Source organism: Bolinopsis microptera, chromosome 2, assembly GCF_026151205.1.
Source record: "Bolinopsis microptera isolate Bmic1 chromosome 2, MBARI_Bmic_1.0, whole genome shotgun sequence".
In the NCBI taxonomy this organism is placed as follows: Eukaryota; Metazoa; Ctenophora; class Tentaculata; order Lobata; family Bolinopsidae; genus Bolinopsis; species Bolinopsis microptera.
The window spans coordinates 210,896-230,870 of record NC_087073.1 but is presented as its reverse complement, the minus strand read 5'-3'; the positions used below and the strand labels follow the sequence as shown (position 1 = coordinate 230,870).

The 19,975-nt window shown below is 37.9% G+C and overlaps 2 long non-coding RNA genes across 2 annotated transcripts in view; both read left to right on the top strand.

Moving 5' to 3' along the window:
• Positions 1-19,975, top strand: part of LOC134811829 (uncharacterized) — a 44,013-nt gene that overhangs the window by 14,559 nt on the left and 9,479 nt on the right. Inside the window, exon 4 of the long non-coding RNA XR_010159852.1 lies at positions 2,456-2,576. This is a non-coding gene — a long non-coding RNA (uncharacterized LOC134811829). The remainder of the gene's footprint in view (positions 1-2,455; positions 2,577-19,975) is intronic.
• LOC134811830 (uncharacterized) lies at positions 3,070-6,087 on the top strand. Its single transcript, XR_010159853.1, has 2 exons — positions 3,070-3,163; positions 3,331-6,087. It is a non-coding gene; the product is annotated as an uncharacterized LOC134811830 (long non-coding RNA).

The window sequence follows — 19,975 nt, the reverse complement described above, 5'->3', positions numbered from 1 at the left end:
CGCTTGCATTATGTAGATATACGTAACGAGGCATAATTCATCTCGCTTGCATTATGTAGATATACGTAACGAGGCATAATTCATCTCGCTTGCATTATGTAGATATACGTAACGAGGCATAATTCATCTCGCTTGCATTATGTAGATATACGTAACGAGGCATAATTCATCTCGCTTGCATTATGTAGATATACGTAACGAGGCATAATTCATGTCGCTTGCATTATGTAGATATACGTAACGAGGCATAATTCATCTCGCTTGCATTATGTAGATATACGTAACGAGGCATAATTAACATATAATATTTGTTGGGAGGTGCCATACCATTCTTGTCCAAAATTGGAGATTTCCAACGAAGTAAATGGCTACACTATGAATGTACATTGTATTATTATAGAACAACATTATACACTGTATATAAGCAAACATTGTAACTTAAAGTAAACTCTAATGCCATCTTGGGCACTGCAAAAGCACTCATTTCACAATTCTTTTCATATCAATATTTCACCTTGTAGGGATTGTACGCCCCTTCTCTTCATATCAATATTTCACCTTTGTAGGGATTGTACGCCCCTACGTGTATCATATCAATATTTAACCTTTGTAGGGATTGTACGCCCCTACGTGTATCATATCAATATTTCACCTTTGTAGTGATTGTACGCCCCTTCTTTTCATATCAATATTTCACCTTTGTAGGGATTGTACGCCCCTTCTCTTCATATCAATATTTCACCTTTGTAGGGATTGTACGCCCCTTCTCTTCATATCAATATTTCACCTTTGTAGGTATTGTACGCCCCTACGTGTATCATATCAATATTTAACCTTTGTAGGGATTGTACGCCCCTTCTTTTCATATCAATATTTCACCTTTGTAGGGATTGTACGCCCCTTCTCTTCATATCAATATTTCACCTTTGTAGGGATTGTACGCCCCTACGTGTATCATATCAATATTTCACCTTTGTAGTGATGACGTAGGGGAGTGAGTTTCGCAATAATAATACTGACGGTTCGGTTGGAAGAGGTGTAATATCAGACGTAGAATACGTTATCTATTAAATGAGCAGCAGCAGATAAGCTACACGTGATACAGCTACTGACACAGCATCTACACAGGATTTAACAGCAGATTAGCTACACGTGATACAGCTACTGACACAGCATCTACACAGGATTTAACAGCAGATTAGCTACACGTGATACAGCTACTGACACAGCATCTACACAGGATTTAACAGCATTAACTCAGCTCAGGATGTACATAACAATCTGACTCACGCAAGATTTCAATTCATCATAATCAACTTAATAACACCAGAATGTGTGTGTGTCTGTGTGTCTGTGTGTCTGTGTGTCTGTGTGTAATTTCCGAACAGTTATACAAAAAAACGGTAATAGTTACGGGACTGGTTTTTTCGGTATAGTGCCGACAAAACTCTGATGAAACCCATAAGAAAATTTTATAAAAATCGGCCGGTGGTAAGTGGTTTAATTGATGATTTTGTTCCAGAAATGTGACATAAATGGATGGGAGAGAGAACGAGGAGGATAACATGTACCGTAATTAGTGTAGCCCCACGTAATATCAGAGCTCACTCTTGCGGCCGCTTTGTTTTAACTGTAGGGAGATTTCATACTTTCATAAGACAGCATTATGCGTGATATCAAATATATAATGCGGTTGTATACTTTTACATTGCAACTGTGACAGTAAATTCCCGGCCGAAGGCACGGGTTACACTAGTTGATAATAATAAACTCGTGGCCACGATCAGTTGTGAGAAAACATGATTAAAGATGACATAATTTTTAGTACTACTGCCATTTGTAGAACCCACATTCTAGCAGAGATTGCAGAGTAACATGATATCCTGAAACTCATTGCAGCGCACCACGTGACACCACGTGACAGTACCACGTGACACCACGTGACACCACGTGACAGTACCACGTGACAGTACCACGTGACACCATGTGACAGTACCACGTGACACCATGTGACACCACGTGACCGGTGACTCATCCATTTCATTACATTACTCTACATCTATAATCTAATAATGTCGTGTGATCAACCCTCTGTTCTCTCTAGTTTGTAAACCCTCGTTTTTTCATTGTGTTCCTCTGATTTACCAACTTAATTATCCGCAGCGTCGATATTAATTTGGTAGGTGTTATCAAATATGTTGAGTCAAATTCTGAGTTAAAACGTCATGCAATATGTATAGTATATCCACCAGCGGGCTATATTTGCACCAGCAGGCCCTTGCAGCCCGCGAGTTAGAAGACCTGATATATCCCGCTGTTACAGCCCGCTGATATAGCGGGAGCCCGCTATACCATCGGGCGATATAATAATAATATATGTATAAAATTAGAATCGATCTCCTTTTAATTAGATGTACACTTAATGGCTGATCATTATGTTCGCATACATTTACAGGCAGCAGTGTTGAAAACAGAATATATTGTTTGGAGACACGCTTCAGTACTGAGATATTCAATCTACTTCCTAACTGTGTAATCACTGCTAACTCTCGAGAGGAACCTAGTGCACACTTCAGGTTAATTCTTTGATTTACAACTCTTTATCATCGTTGGCATTTTTAAAGCCTCTCTGTATTATTTTCAAAATTCTATTATACGAGTTATTCTCATATTTTGTATTTGTATTGCATGATATTCAATCACAAAATGATTAACCTGCTCATATCAGTGCTCGTATCAGTGCTCAGTGAGTAACAAGATGTTATATTTTAGGTACCAGAATCAGTTAAGCGATCAAGCAGCGTATTCCAATTTCTTTCTAAATTAGAAATAGAACAACCTCGATCTCGGGATATCAAGGTAAGAATATGTATGTTTACTAACACTTGACTGTTTTACAAGATCTTGAAGTTGATATTCCAATATAAGTCTTTAATCTAGACTAATAGTCATCCCTATTATACGGCTCCTCATTCTCCATCCTAAACAATAATTTAAAATATTCCAGCCCACACATCAGTAGTCCAATCTTATCAAAAAATGAACTACATTGCTCGCAATAATTGACAGGATATTATATTTTAGGTACCAGAGTCCGGTCAGAGATTAAGCTGCGTTTCCGATATTTTCCTACTAAAGATCAACATTTATCTTCAATATTAAGGTAATAATATGTACGTAATACTCGACCTCTCACAACTCCCCTTAATCAAACTCGTACTTTATCCTGAACACCTGCGGTGCCTCATCTCATTTACAAATTATGATTACTACTTATACTTTTTAAAGCTATAAATAGCTTTAAACTTATAACAGTTTCATTTATCTCAGAATATCTTGATTTACTGAACAATGGACAACTATTTAAAGAACGGACAAGAAATATTCCTCAAGTTCTGCACCTCTGATGACAAACGACCCACTATGCTGCCAAGAGCTCCAGATCAGACGTATATAGACAGGTACCCGGAAAGTAGTGGTTTCAGAGACCAACGAAAACGTCAGTCTGATTATGAGGCCGAAGTTATGGTGTATAGGGCATTGGAGAAATTACCGGACGGTATGATCGTCGTTCTTCATAACTTTGAATTCACGCACCACCAATATTGTTTGTGTGATCAGAGTCATTTGCGGGACAAAAAGACGTGCAAAGGGTGCAAGAACTCGTCGAATAAGGAAGGGGAATGTGATTTTTTAATTTTATGTCCAGGCTCCATTGTTATAATCGAAGTTAAGAACATGTCGCACATTGAAATCGATGATGTTGCGGTTGACAAGGAAAATCATTTCCGAGCATTATCTGGTACGTTCACAAAATCGGTTGACCAGAGAAAGAAGATAGAATCTCTGATTCAATGTATAGACAAGGACATAACTATCCGGCAGTTCACTGCGTATCCTAATTTCAGTAATCAATTTAAAGGACAGTTCCAGGCTAGTGAAGATACAAAACTTCAGCTAAGCGATTCAGAATTATCAACTGTGATATTTCATGAGGACATTGTCGATGGTAACAAGATCAACGATAACAATAATAGGGAACCCATAACTGCAGGAACATCAGAGGAACCAGCCCTGAAGAAGAGCAAAATTATTTCTCTCGGTTTTGACATCTCATCAGACGAGGACTTATCAAATTTTGGTTTTTGGTGGAATAACAACGCAACAATAGCTCAAGATACAAGAATTAATCATGATGCCTTTCAGAAAGTTAGAAATATGTTACTCGCTATCTGGGCTACCGATAAAAACTGCGATCAATCGAAATGTAGTTTAGCAAACTGCATATTAAACATTGATGAACGGCTCAGATCAGGAAAATTTACATTTTTACCAAAAAAAGGGAAGAATCGTGTACCGAATCCTGGAGTTGTAACAGCTCCTGATGTTATCAGAAACTTCGTTGAGGTGGAGAACCTGACAGTAGAACAATGTAAAGCGTTCGAATCAAGCGAGAATCTGTTGTGGATTAATGGACCCGCTGGAGCGGGGAAAAGTGTGATACTTTGCGGTCGAATAATCAAACTTGTACAACTTAATGAGGACAATAAAGTTGTGTTATTCAAATTCGGCGGTGAAGGTAATAACTGTCAGCTTTATCAGCGTGCATTAGAAAAAGCAAGTGTAGGATATCAAGAGACCAGCATGTCTGACCTCACTGTCACAGAACTAGTTACTCTAATATCAGAGAGTGAGTGTAAAGTTATCATTGTAGAGATAACAAGTGGGGATATACAGAACTTAACAGATACAATCAGTGCTGTGACCAACTGTCACATATTTATTGATGATATACAGGAGTTATTATATTACAGTGAAACTGAGGAGTGTAGTGTGCTGATGGACAAGTTGTTATTATTAAAGTACTCTGTCAGGGTTGCATGTGACATGGCACAGGGTTATTGGAGTTTTAGTAAACAGGACTTAATTGACAAACTAAGAATGATAACTTTCAAACTATCATCCACTCAGTTGGTACGTTTATCAATGAGCCTTAGAAATACATGTGATTTATCTGACATCCTACGTGTAATACGAGAACAATTAAGAGAATTATATTCAGAAATACCTGATGTATTAGATATGATTTTACCTACACAATTACAAGGACACTTCATACACGGTACATTACCTGTCATGCATGTGTTTAATGATTACAATGTTACTAGTATTATGCATGTATTTAATAATGAATTAGATATATTGTGTGCTACGGATGGATTAAATTATTCTGATATAGGTATAGTTACTGATGTCACTAGTAGTGTAAGGTCACTAGTTAAGGACAGTGTTGATATGAGATGTGTTAACACTGATAGTAAGATTGCAGTGTGTAACGGTGGGGCTAGTTATTCTGCTCAGTGGCCAGCTGTAATAGTACTGTACACAGTGAGGAGGTACAGTGTGGAGGTGGAGGACCTGACTACACTTTACTTAACGTTATCCAGAGCACGTGTTTACTGCTCTGTTGTTATATTCCCAGGGGAGGGTGAAACATTAGACGATGCACCTCACATGTTACCTTTGTTACGTAAACTGAGTAGCTTTGCTCGTATTATATGGCATTAAATTTTATATTACTGTGTAATAACGTTGGTGGGTGACTAGTTCTATTTTTCAGAAACATGTATACACAAGCCTTTAATGTGTGGCTATTGATTTCATATGAAATAATTGACGATTTTCGAAATTTTGACCCAACTGGGATTCGAACTCGCAACCTCCGGGTTAAAGGGCCAAGACTATCAACCAATTACGCCACTGAGGCGACATTTGTACAAGTATATTAAGCTAGTAATTATGACTTGCAGATAATTTCACCCACTAACCAAAGTATTACTATTATTTAATTGTGTTTCCTTTTTGATTTATTGCTAAATATTACAGTGTTTTTGTATCGAAATGTTTTATACAATAATGGTAATGCGCCAGAATGAACATAGTAATCATATTTTTCATTCGTGGTTTGGAAACAACAAAATTACCCCAAAATATGAAGAATGTCAAAAAGTAAAAACGGGACCACTAGTCTGCCTAATAAACTATTGACTATTGATATAATTCGTTTACAGTTATAATAGCAGAAAATAGAGTTTAATTTTGTAAACTATTAAGTGCAGAACATGAAACTGGGTTCTGAGAATAGCAAAACATTTGTCCGGAAAACGTATCCATCCTATAAAACCGATAAAATTAATTCGCAATTGTACACTGAAAAAAAATACAACGTAGATCATAGATCGCGGCTCAACGTTGCGCATGACTGATGACTGGTGATTAAAACTTTCAACGAAAGCAAAGAGAACAGAACGCAACTAAATTGTCCGATTGTATGCGCGCGCGATTTCCAAAAAAATGCACGTGTCGCATTAAGTGCTATCACGAAAAACCTCACCGAACCTCCACGCGGTGTGGGGTGGGTGGCTCGAACGGGAGGTGCATGGGTGTTTCTAACCTATGTAAAGGAAGGGACTAGCCATCTCTACAACAAGGAAAGGCTCTAATAGCCTCTACTAACCTTAGAACCGCAGCATAACCGCTTTTCCCACAGGCAAATAACACCTTCCGCAGGAAACTAACACGCTCACAGGCCCCCACATGACGTGTAACCCCAGGATTTGGTTTTGGATCGGACACTGAAAACAACGATAGAGGAGCGGTCTACACGCTCACAGGCTACCATGTTTCGTGTAACCCCAGGATTTGACACGTTCACAGGCTACCATGTCTCGTGTAACCCCAGGATTTAGCACGCTCACAGACTACCACGTCTCGTGTAACCCTAGGACTCACTTAACAGACTCTAACACGCTCACAGGCTTCCACGTCTCGTGTACCCTAGGATTTGGTTTTGGATCGGACACTCAAACAACGATAGAGAAGCGGTCTACAGTCTACACGCTCACAGGCTACCATGTCTCGTGTAACCCCAGGATTTTACACGTTTACAGGCTACCACGCCTCGTGTACCCTAGGATTTTGTTTTGGATCGGACACTCAAAACAACGATAGAGGAGCGGTCTACACGCTCACAGACTACCACGTCTCGTGTAACCCCAGGATTTAACACGCTCACAGGCTACCAAGTCTCGTGTAACCTTAGGATTTAACACGCTCACAGGCTTCCACGTCTCGTGTAACCCTAGGACTCTAACACTTAACAGACTCTAACACGCTCACAGGCTTCCACGTCTTGTGTACCCTAGGAATTGGTTTTGGATCGGACACTCAAAACAACGATAGAGGAGCGGTCTACACGCTCACAGGCTACCATGTCTCGTGTAACCCTAGGATTTAACACGCTCACAGGCTACGACGTCTCGTGTAGCCCTAGGACTCTAACACTTAACAGACTCTAACACGCTCACAGGCTTCCACGTCTCGTGTACCCTAGGATTTGGTTTTTGGATCGGACACTCAAAACAACGACAGAAGAGTGGTCTACAGTGACGTTACAGGAACATTGCATACTCCTACGAGTTGCATGTAGCAGGCCATGACCGTCCCTGGAAGTCCCTGTCTCCTCATCGTTAACCCGTAAGGGGTTGCACCAGGGGCGGTGGTAACAGAACTTCAAGACTCTCGGAGTCTGTTGTCGATATCTATGTATAATATGATTATGGTATATAACTTGGGAGTCTCTCTCTCTAGCAGCAGGAGTTGGAGAATGGGGACGCGTTGTGAAAGCCACCGCAAGGAAGGCTTACAGTCGACGCCGACCAATCAAAAGAAGAAGTGCTATCAAATCATTCCATAGGCGCAGGTTATAAATATATCTCCACTGAAAGCACACTCCCTAATTGCGCGCATTGCAGTAATTTCCTTCAAACTTCATGAATTCTGAATAGAGATCAAATCTTTTACAATGTATTCAGAATAAATATATCAATATGGCTATGTAATGCCTATGCGCTTATATAAATTACTTGGAATGCTTTTGAAATAAAATAAAAAGCTCAAAAACGCTGCTGTCTTATTTGGATGATGATTAATTACTCTTATAGTAATTACTGATACTCAAGTTCTAAGGAATGATATCAGAACAATATGGTTCAAGATTATACCATCCGAACTCGCTGACTGACTTTTAAGATATCATTATCCTGCTTGGTTCAAAGAGTTTCGAGAACGCTTGGGCTCAAAATATCATAGCGACATTGAGGCCACAGTCAGGCCCCATATTAAGGTTCAGGCACTGCGACTGAGTCATTTAGAAATATGACGCCACAGAATAAATTTATTTGTTCTGCTCATCACCAATACAATATAGTAATTATAATATTGAATAGTTGTGAAGAAGGCATTTGTATGGCTGACGGACAACTGGGAACTTGTCAATTTTACCTAGTTAACTAATTAACATGCAAGCTTGGTAAATCCAATCAGCTCCGACAACTAGGAACCAATCATTACATATCCCGGACAACCATGGGAACCTCTGGAGATACTTTAAATCAGGTCTCCACTGATTTCACAGCTGTGCAGTATATATTTCTGCACTAATTTTGTTCAAGATAATGATAGTTCAAACTCAACATAATAATTACATACAGAATACATATCAATATCAATCTCATGGTCAAAGTATTTGGCAATAAAAAAACCCTGCAGCAAAACCCTCGCCCATGTTAGAGGTCCGGGGAAACTCCGGATCCTCCAACGTCTTGGAATAGTGATTCCAGAACGTCAAAGGAAACTTGGGAGGAACCCTTTCCTCACTGTCGACAGTTACTGACCCAAGGTAGGTTTTCTCGAAATAATTTACCACAACCATTAACTGAGGATAGTTATGTGAACACATGCCGAGAGCTCAAACACTTCTTAATATACTTCATAATACCCAGCTACTTACTAAACTGTCATGTGAATTGTGAACCCTACCCAGGATCTTGATTGTCCGGCTGTTAGGATGGTTATAATATGGATCATATCACAAATGATACGTCACTGATTGGACCATGTGATTTGATACCAGCTGTGGGAGCCCGGAATGAGAGGTTCCCAGTTGTCGGTCACCGATTTGTCCTCGATAATTTGTTAGCTAATTTCTTCGATATTAATAGTTATTTACTGACCTTTGTCTTGGTGTAATAGTAAGAGACCTCGTTAGTCATGTAATGCTGATCCAGTTAGTGACGAGCTATGAAGTAACTATTCGACCCCATCAACGCTGTCCCTGTCACTGTCAGTGACGAGCTATGAAGTTATCATTCGACCCCATCAGTCATCAATCCTGATCCTGTCAGTGACGAGTTACAGAGTTATGAAGAAATCAATGAAGACCTAATTAATTTCCTCGGTCCATGAAGATATTCCTCTGGTATCTGGATCCTACTTCCCAGGATCCCTCCTGGCCTGCGTCTGCAGATATAAAGTACCAGGACCTGATCAATGTGGAATCCAAGGAATAATTTCTTTCTATATATTCTCATGGGAACCGGACACAAGGGCGGTACTTTCTTAAAAGGGTAGACACGAGGGCGAATCATGTAAATCACTTTAAAAGCAAACTGATCAAAAATAAAACGAAAGTCATTTCATCGGGGCAATAATAATCAAATCACTTTAAAGACAACTTAAATGTAACAACAAAACGCTTAAATATTCATCACATGTTACTCTATTAAAAACCAATTTAAATAAAAATATCTGTATATTATAAACCCCTCCGGGTTAGAATAAGATTCTGATAATCCCGGCTCCCGCTAAATAGATTCTGATAATCCCGGCTCCCGCTGTTAGTTTTTTCCCGCTGAATAAATAACCCCGGCACAGCTTCTATAATCCCGCCCCGCTAATTTGGCTCAACAAGATTTGTTTTGTTTTGATATTCCATGAGAATTTCAACCGCGCACTGTTACGTGTTTTGATGACGTGTATCACGTGACTAACTACTACGACGCGCATTGTAAAAAATGTCACGTGACCTATGGCTTAACGTAAGAACTATAAATACACTCGATCGTATCGGTCTAATTGCAGGCGCTGGCAAAACTCCAGCACACTGCTTATACATTACTTAAACTCTTACATTAATTGGACCAGTTCCAGAACTTGTCTAGACGGTTACATTTGATTTTGTGCGGTTAATTTTGTCGTGTTTGATAATGATATAAGCCATGTATTATAGTCGTCTACTTTTATGAACTTGATGACACGATATCATTATTAGTTCCACCTTTTATCGCTTGCCAGGCTTAACTCGACGCCCCTTATCGATATTCATATTCATTCAACGACCAACGTTCTGACTGACGAATAATGTTTAGATATAACGCCAATTTCAAATGTCATACTCATAGTACCTTAGTTGTATTTATTTGGTAGTCCCCAATTCCATTTCATATTTTCCATACTGATCTCATATAGCTAGAATTAAAAGTAAAATGTCAAATTTGTTGGTCCTAGCACTAACCCGGAGGGGTTTATAACACATAACACCGGCACGCTTAAGTTATATTAAAATGACCCCTCGTGCTAAAGCACGTCGGGGTTATTTTCATAATAATCCCTCGTGCTTCGCACTCGAAATTATTATAAATTTTTCCCGCGCGTCGCGGGAAAAATTGAAATATAATCCCTGCGCATGCCGGGGTTATGTGTGTTATAAAGATTTGCCTATGTGAACTAAAAAAGATTCTGCATTGATAATTTTTTGAGATTTCATCAATCTTATACAAGTTGTGACGAGGCACAATTACAATTTGGGGACGTTCACATATTATTACGTGATCAACCGAGCGGGAGGGGGGTCTCCAAATGATTACGTGTAAAACTGATTACGGAAGGGGGGGTGGGGGGGGGGGGGGATTTGTTCAAAAATTGATTATGTAATATGTGAACGAACCCTTTATAGTATCGTAAGGCTGTCCACAAATAAATAGCCATGTTCACCACATCCCGACCATCATAACCATAACCATGGTAACCATCATGATAACCATGGTAACCATTATAACCATGGTAACCATTATAACCATGGTAACCATTATAACCATGGTAACCATTCTAACCATGGTAACCATTATAACCATGGTAAACCATTATAACCCATGGTAACCATTATAACCATGGTAACCATTATAACCATGGTAACATTATAACCATGGTAACCATGATATTTATAATTATGTCCCGAACATTTTACAGGCTGCTATCCTACCACTGGCCTAAATATCCTACCACTAGCCTACCTAAAGTATGAACAACCTTAACACCCATAATAAAGCAGGACATTTTCCTTATATTTCATTCAAACACGATTCATTTTCTGTGTAATATTAACTTTGGAATAAATCTGTCATCTTACAAATTATTCTTATTAAAAAATTGTAATTTCCATGAACACTTAATCATTATCTCTTGGGAAACAATTGCCTGTAATAACTGATAAATCAAAAACTTGATAGTAAAGTTGGTATCTATCAAAACCCAACATAATGCTAACCAAACTGTGTTTATACACATTGCACATCATCTGACATCATGCTTGCCTGCTCAATTTCAAGGTGTAGAGAAACATTCGACACATTGCACATCTTTTTAAATTTCCAAAATTTAAAAAGCTGGGATCGACTGTAAAATAGTATAGAATAAGTGCCCTTCGTAACATTTATTCCTCTCAATTGAAAAACGACGAAGGTGTAAAGATGAAACAGCATGAATCGTGATTGTGAAGATTAGGTGCACTCCGGCCTGTGTAAAAATGATGCAGGAAAGGAGGTTTAAACTTGAATAAATGAATAAAAGCAAAAATTCGCATTTCAAAAAAGCAAAAAAAACAATTTAAACCTTCAGCCATAATTTCGCAGGAAAAAAGCGCTTCAGTTTCATTATCTCCACTTTAAAGTCGACATCATCGCTTCCATGTAAAGGGGAAAGGCCTCATGGATGGTGGATTGGCCTGCCCATTGTAGTTGCGGGATGGTTCGGATTTAAAGATTGGGGGCAAGTAAAATGAAACAGCCCCCATAGTGCCCCTGCAAGTGTAAAAAGACCCCAGTAGTGCATGCAAGGTAACGACCCCGGGAAGTGCATGCAAGTAAAAAGTAAACAAACCCCAGATATGCACCTCAAGTGTAAACAGACAAAAGGGATGAAGTGTAAAAGAACCCCAGATAGTCCTGCAAGGGGAAAAACAACACCCAGATAGGCCCCTGAATAAAAATGAAAACAACCCCCAGTAGGCAGTCCCCCTGAAAGCGCAGAACTAGAAATGAGCTAAAGGCCCCCCTTTAACATTGATCTAAGAATGTGTTAGAAAAAGAGGGTTTATAATGTCTAATATTTTTATTAAATAAATAATAAATTTTTCCTTTAATTAAATATAAGGGGGGGGGTTCCATAATGGTTATAAGTTAATTTTTAAATTTAAATAATATAATTAGTATTATAGTTTTTTGATAATAAAATTAATAAAAAATTAAAAATAAAAAATTTATATATATAAAATATAAAAATAATATAAATTATTAAATTTTTTTAAAAAATTTTTTAATATAATTAATATTAAAATTAAAATTTTATTATTATAATATAATTATAAAATAATATTATAAAAAATTTATTAAAGTATATTTATTAAAAAATATATAGTAATAAATAATATATATATTTAAAAAAATAGATAAATTATAATAATTATTTAATATGTTTTTAAAAAAAAAAAATAAAAAATAAAATAAAAGTAAAATATAGTGAAAATTATAATATTATTAACAATAATTTGGTAATTTTATAAAATATAGAGTAGATATTAATATCTATTGAGTTTATAAAAATATAATTATATAAAAATTATATTATTTAAAAAATTTTAAAAGTAGTTATAGTAAATTTTAAAATATAAAAATATAAATTATTAATATATATAAAAGGTTGTTTAAAATAAATTTTTTGAAATATAGATTAAATAAAAATTATTAAAATTAAGATATTTTAATTAAATTTTAAAATTAGATTATTGAAAATTTAAATAATTATAAAAATTTAATTATATTAAAAATTTTTTATATATTTTAAATGTGTTAGTACATAAATATATTGAAATAATATATGTTTATAAAATTATAATATATAGTTTTAAAAAAAAAAGGTGTATATTTTAGTAAAATATTTAATAAATTTGAAATAAAATAATTTTAGTTATTAGAATATTATTAGTAAAATTTTTTATAATTTTTAAATAAAATGTATTGAAAAATTAATTATAGAGATAGTATATATGAGTATATATAGTTTTTTTTATATATTATATTTTATAGTATTTTTAAAAATAGTTAATCGAGAATTTTTTTTAATTTAATATTTTTATAATTTTTTATTTTTTTATATTATTTTTTTGAATAAAATATAAGATTTGATTAAATTATATTTAATTTTTATAGGGGGTTTAAAAATATTAAAAATTTAATTTTATTAAAAAATTAGATTTAAAATTTTTTTTTTTAAAGGTTTTGAGAATTTGATAATTTTATAGTTTTTTAAAATTTTGGGTTTATAGTTAGTATTTTAGTTAAAATTTGAAAATATAGTTAAGTATAAAAAATTTTTAAATTTGAGTATATATTTTAAGGATAGAGATATGAGTAATTATTTTTTATATGAGTTTATATTTTTAAACCTTTATTAGAAAAATAAACACATACCACTCCCCAAATTTAAACAACACTTTTACAAAAATATAACAACAAACTAAAACAAAAAACATAACTTCTCTCATACTTCTATATAAGACTTTCCCACTTATAAAACTTTAAAAATCACCCCCCAAAAAATTTTCTCACCAATAAATAAAATTTACATTTCAATACCCATTTCACAAACTATTTAATTACCCTAAAAAATTATATACCATTTATTCCCCAAAAAACACACTCCAAATTTCGCCAAACCCCAATTTCATAATCAAAAAATTATTTTTAAATTTTTTAAAAAAAAATTATCCATAAAAACCCTTGGGATACAAAAAAAACAACCAAAAACCCAAAAAACAAAAAAAAAAAACCCAAAAAAGGGGAAACCCTTTTCCCAAATTTCAACCACACACCCCCAAAATACACTAAATTCCCAAAATTTTTTTAAAATTTTTTTTCCCCAAAAAACCCCTTAACCCCAAAACCCCTAACACAAAAAAAAAACAAAACCCAACCCCCAAACCCCCATTACCTCAAAATACAGGGCTAAAATTCCTTCCCCTCACAAACCCTACCCTGAAAAATTTATATTATTTTAAATTTAATACCCCTATTTAACCCATTTACACATCACTTACCTTACCTCACTTAACCCCTATCGACCCACCCCAAAGTCCGTACCATTTAACCCTACCAATAAAATTTCTACACCAAAATTTTTTTTCCTCTTTACTTTATTTTTTAAAACTCACCCCTCGGTTTTTAAGTCAAAAAACCTCCAAAAATTTTTACTTTTTAACACCATCTTTTTCAACAATAACTTCTCAACTAATAAAAAAATTTTTTAAGTTATAAAAAACCCAAAACACACCCCCCCTACCCTTTTCCCAAAAACCCTACTTTTACTTTTCTTTTCTTTTAAAAAAAACTTTACACATAAAAAATTACCATACAACAATTTTAAAAATTTAAATTGGGTTATTATGGTGTATGGAAATGTGATTTTAATAACCCCCCTCATCTCTACATAAAATTTTTCCCCAAAAAACTTTCCCCCGAAATTATGTGTTTGTGGAAAATTTGGGGGGGCCTGGGGCCGGGGGGGGGGGGGGGGGGGGGGGGGGGGGGGGGGGGGGGTGCAGGTACTTTTTTGATGGAACATAACCCTAAAAGTACCCGAGGGGTGGGTGGGTGTTTTATGAAATTTTCGAAAAGTATCATGGTACTTTTTTTGTCCCAAAAAAAGAAGGGGTACCCCAAAACATGATTATAAAAGTACATGGTACTTTTTCATTACCAAAATGTTAGAATCGGGGGTTTCTGAAATTATACCTAGCTTGTTGTAGATCTAATTGGGTTTTTCTGAAATTATACCTAGCTCGGTGTAAATCTAATTGGGTTTTTCTGATATTATACCTAGCTTGTTGTAGATCTAATTGGGTTTTTCTGAAATTATACCTAGCTTGTTGTAGATCTAATCGGGTTTTTCTGAAATTATACCTAGCTCGGCGTAGATCTAATTGGGTTTTCTGAAATTATACCTAGCTTGTTGTAAATCTAATTGGGTTTTTCTGAAATTATACCTAGCTTGTTGTAGATCTAATTGGGTTTTTCTGAAATTATACCTAGCTTGTTGTAGATCTAATCGGGTTTTTCTGAAATCATACCTAGCTCGGTGTAGATCTAATTGGGTTTTTCTGAAATCATACCTAGCTTGTTGTAGATCTAATTGGGTTTTTCTGAAATTATACCTAGCTTGTTGTAGATCTAATTGGGTTTTTCTGAAATTATACCTAGCTTGTTGAAGATCTAATTGGGTTTCTCTAAAATTATACCTAGCTTGTTGTAGATCTAATTGGGGTTTTCTGAAATTATACCAAGCTCGGTGTAGATCTAATTGGGTTTTTCTGAAATTATACCTAGCTTTTTGTAGATCTAATTGGGTTTTTCTGAAATTATACCTAGGTCGGTGTAGATCTAATTGAGTTTTTTCTGAAATTATACCTTCCCCCTTTAGATATGATTGCAATTTCTGTAGCGGAAAACCTTAAAAAAACCTTAAATTTGCACTTTATTGCATTACGTTTGTCCAAACTTTCGCACTGTGGACCTTCAAAAACCTTGAATTTAACTGTTTTGGACCTTAAAAATGGGTCAAAAAGGGCCTTAAAAGACGTGAAAAAACCTTAAAAATGACTCTCAAAAATGCCGGCAACCCTGCTCACTAGTCACATCGAGGTGTCAGAACATCTTCAGTTTAGGAAAACTGATGAACAGGAATTTTTTGGAAAAAAAAGGAGGGGTGGGGGTCATTCGTTACAATTTCGAAAAGTACCGTGGTACTTTTTTTGTTATTCCATTCGTGAAGGAGGTGGGTGGGTGGTTATTTTCAGACATTTCGAAAAGTCAGCATATGTTCCATCAAAAAAGTACCTGCACCCCCCCCCCCCCCCCCCCGCTGGGACACTTACACTTTACATGTACAGCCGTTATAACTTCAAACGGGATCAATACAAATTTATACAATTAGTCGCAACCAGGCGACTCATAAACAATACTCCAATCCGGATTTTACATGTTATAAGTATAACTTCTGGTACACCTTTTTCAATGGTTTTTGATTGAAAATGTTTTCAGTGACTGAGTTTCAAGAAACTTTGAAAAACGATTTTGAGAAGAAACCTGTTTCCTTATTCCTAACTAATCTATCTTGACCTTCGTCGTGAATACTTCGTCCTACCCCAGGTTATCAAATATCAGGTTTGTGAATGTTTTACAAAACAACTTAATCTTTCTTTTATATTACTTTTTAATTAATAAATATGCTGATTAATTTTAGGGACATCTATTTCTAAGTAAGTGCCAATACCATTTAAGAATACGACTGCCAGCACGCTATTTTAAAGCGATAAGATACTCAGTATCTAGACAGCTCAAATCTCAATCTTTCTCCCACAATTATTGGTTCTTGATCAGCCACGTAGCCAGCAATAAGATTAAGGCAGGAACTTGGCGAAGCGCCAGATAACCCCATCCATATATTCCTGTCCCGCATCAGGGTTCGCAGTTCCTCTTTAGAGTTTGTCACAACTTCCTTCAGTAACATAGACAAGTAGCTTTGTCTTGGTCGGCCTTGCTGTGCTCTACCATGCATAGGTTCCCATAAGACTAAATCACTGGCAAGTAGCTTAGGATGTCTGAAGCAGTGTCCCGCCATTTTAATCTCTTGCTTCGTAACCCTACTCGGCGTCAGTCAATTGCATAATTGAATAACTGATGCCTTGGTAGGCTACCATACAAAGTTATATTGCTGACCTTGAGATACCCAGAGCCATACGCAGCATCTTTGTGTATGTCCCGTCCAAACTTTTCTCTTGAGCCATCGTCAGTTTCCAGGTTTCTGATCCGTAAAGCAGTACTGCATACTGATCACAAGCCGCTATGAACAATCTAATCTTAAGGCTCTTTCAGGGTTTGAATTTCCAAATATCCTTCAGTCTATGTAGGGCACCCCATGCTTTTCCCTTTCTAACCCTTATCTCCCTATCTGTGCTATGTAACTTACATTGTAGGGCACCTCATGCTTTAGAGGTCGCTAGATCGATCCTCCATATTCAAATTTCAATGTCATAACCTTGGTCTTGCCTTTGAGTGTGCTAAATCAGTCGATCTTCGAGATTGTTCTTAAAGGGCCCCCGACAGTTGAAAACAGCTTGAATCGATGTATTTTCGGACGTTGATTCAGAATCACACCCCATGACATAGGGTTAAAATGCTCCCCTGCCAAGATATTGGCGAAAAACTGTCTTGATCACGTGATATGACCGTGCGTATAACTATAAGGAAGTTAGTCGAATTTCTCGTTCGGTTAGGGTTTCAGCATATGCTTTTGTTAGGGATTGGGTTAGGGTTAGGGTTGGGATCAGATAAGAGGGTTAGGGTTTCGAATAGTCGTTCAGGGCCAGCTAGAGAACGGGTTGAAAAAGTCACGTGACAGTCGAGTGTAGAGTGATTAATCATCATCCTCTTGCCTTCGTTTAAGTGTAGCCATACGCTCGCTGCCGCCGCGATTCTACTCGGAGCAGGAAGTGAGGAACTCGTTGGCCTTGTCCATGTCCTCAGAAATAAGTGGTATATCATCTGCAAAGTCCACATCGGTGATGATCTTGGGCCCAACTCTTCTGCTTTTTTTACGTTCGAGAGTGAGTCCAAGTCGCTCCGCATCATCACCTATGGCTTGCCTCATACAGTAGTCGATGACTATTGCAAAAAGGTAAGGTGCCAAGGTATCACCCTGTAACACACCTGCTAGTACCTCGAACAACAGTCTCTCCGTCTGGAGTTATATTAGGACTTTGGCCGTCGTTTTCTCGTACATGAGCCGTATGAGCTGTACGATTTTGACTGGAATGCCGTAAGCATCTAGAATCTTGAGCATTTTCCCACGATGTACACTGTAGAAAGCCTTCTTAAAGTCTATAAATGTCAGAACAGCTGGCAGTTTCCGACTCTTGACACCCTTTATTAGACGCCTCAGTACCAATATCTGCTGGGCTTAGATGTCCCTCACATAAATCGAGGCCTTTTTTTCAAAAAGCTAAGGCAAAATGCAGGATAACGTGGAAAATGCAGGATAACGTGGAAAATGCAGGATAACGTGGAAAATGCAGGATAACGTGGAAAATGCAGGATAACGTGGAAAATGCAGGATAACGTGGAAAATGCAGGATAACATGGAAAATGCAGGATAACGTGGAAATATTCTGAAATTCTCTCAAAATTTTTCATTCGGCTTTACGTCCCCTGCCCCTAGCTGTCCAGTCGGACTCGCCTGCCATGGCAGATTATCTTGGCTACAGGGCTGTTCTTGATTAGTTAATTACCTACTTAATACCAGTTAATTAATTCCTCGATTTATGAGAGGGACATCTGAGTTAGTACCATTTTAGAATACGACTGCCCGCGTGCTGATTTAAAGCTGTAAAATAAAAAACTCACGCGGAGAATTTCAGTGATAAGAAGTACAGGATCACAACAACTTATTCGAGCAACTACTTTCTAACTGGTATCTATCTTGTGAAGACTCTCTCCTCAACCCCAAGTTATCAGGTTTGTAAACGTTTTATAGAATTTAGACGACATAGTCTTCCTTCTCATATTATTTGTTTTAGATAAGACTCATTGTTGTGCCCTATTCGTTCCTTGTGCCCCACCCTGCTTAGTGCTGTGTTCGACCTTGGCTAACTGTGAGAAATTTCCGGGCATTGACCGTTTATTAGTGTATTTGTAGGCAGTTATCGTGTTCGTCGTATTGCTACTGTTAGTTCAATTGCTCTGAAAGGACAGACATTTTTTCAATTCCTAGAATTGCAGTATACTTCGAGAATTGTAGCATATACATCGAGCTTTTTTCGTGTCCATATAGAGTCATTGGATTGTTCCTTAATTCCTTTTTAAGGCAAAATAGGGCTTCAACAGAAGGGTGGGCGACAATTGACCCCCCGACAATTGACCCCCCGACAATTGACCCCCCAACAATTAACCCCCCGACAATAGACCCCTGACAATTTACCCCCCGACAATTGACCCCCAGGCTGACCTTGACCCAGAACCCTGACCCTGACCCTGACCCTGACCCTGACCCTGACCCTGACCCTGACCCTGACCCTGACCCTGACCCTGACCCTGACCCTGACCCTGACCCTGACCCTGACCCTGACCCTGACCCTGACCCTGACCCTGACCCTGACCCTGACCCTGACCCTGACCCTGACCCTGACCCTGACCCTGACCCTGACCCTGACCCTGACCCTGACCCTGACCCTGACCCTGACCCTGACCCTGACCCTGACCCTGACCCTGACCCTGACCCTGACCCTGACCCTGACCCTGACCCTGACCCTGACCCTGACCCTGACCCTGACCCTGACCCTGACCCTGACCCTGACCCTGACCCTGACCCTGACCCTGACCCTGACCCTGACCCTGACCCTGACCCTGACCCTGACCCTGACCCTGACCCTGACCCTGACCCTGACCCTGACCCTGACCCTGACCCTGACCCTGACCCTGACCCTGACCCTGACCCTGACCCTGACCCTGACCCTGACCCTGACCCTGACCCTGACCCTGACCCTGACCCTGACCCTGACCCTGACCCTGACCCTGACCCTGACCCTGACCCTGACCCTGACCCTGACCCTGACCCTGACCCTGACCCTGACCCTGACCCTGACCCTGACCCTGACCCTGACCCTGACCCTGACCCTGACCCTGACCCTGACCCTGACCCTGACCCTGACCCTGACCCTGACCTTGACCCCGACCCCAACCCCAACCCC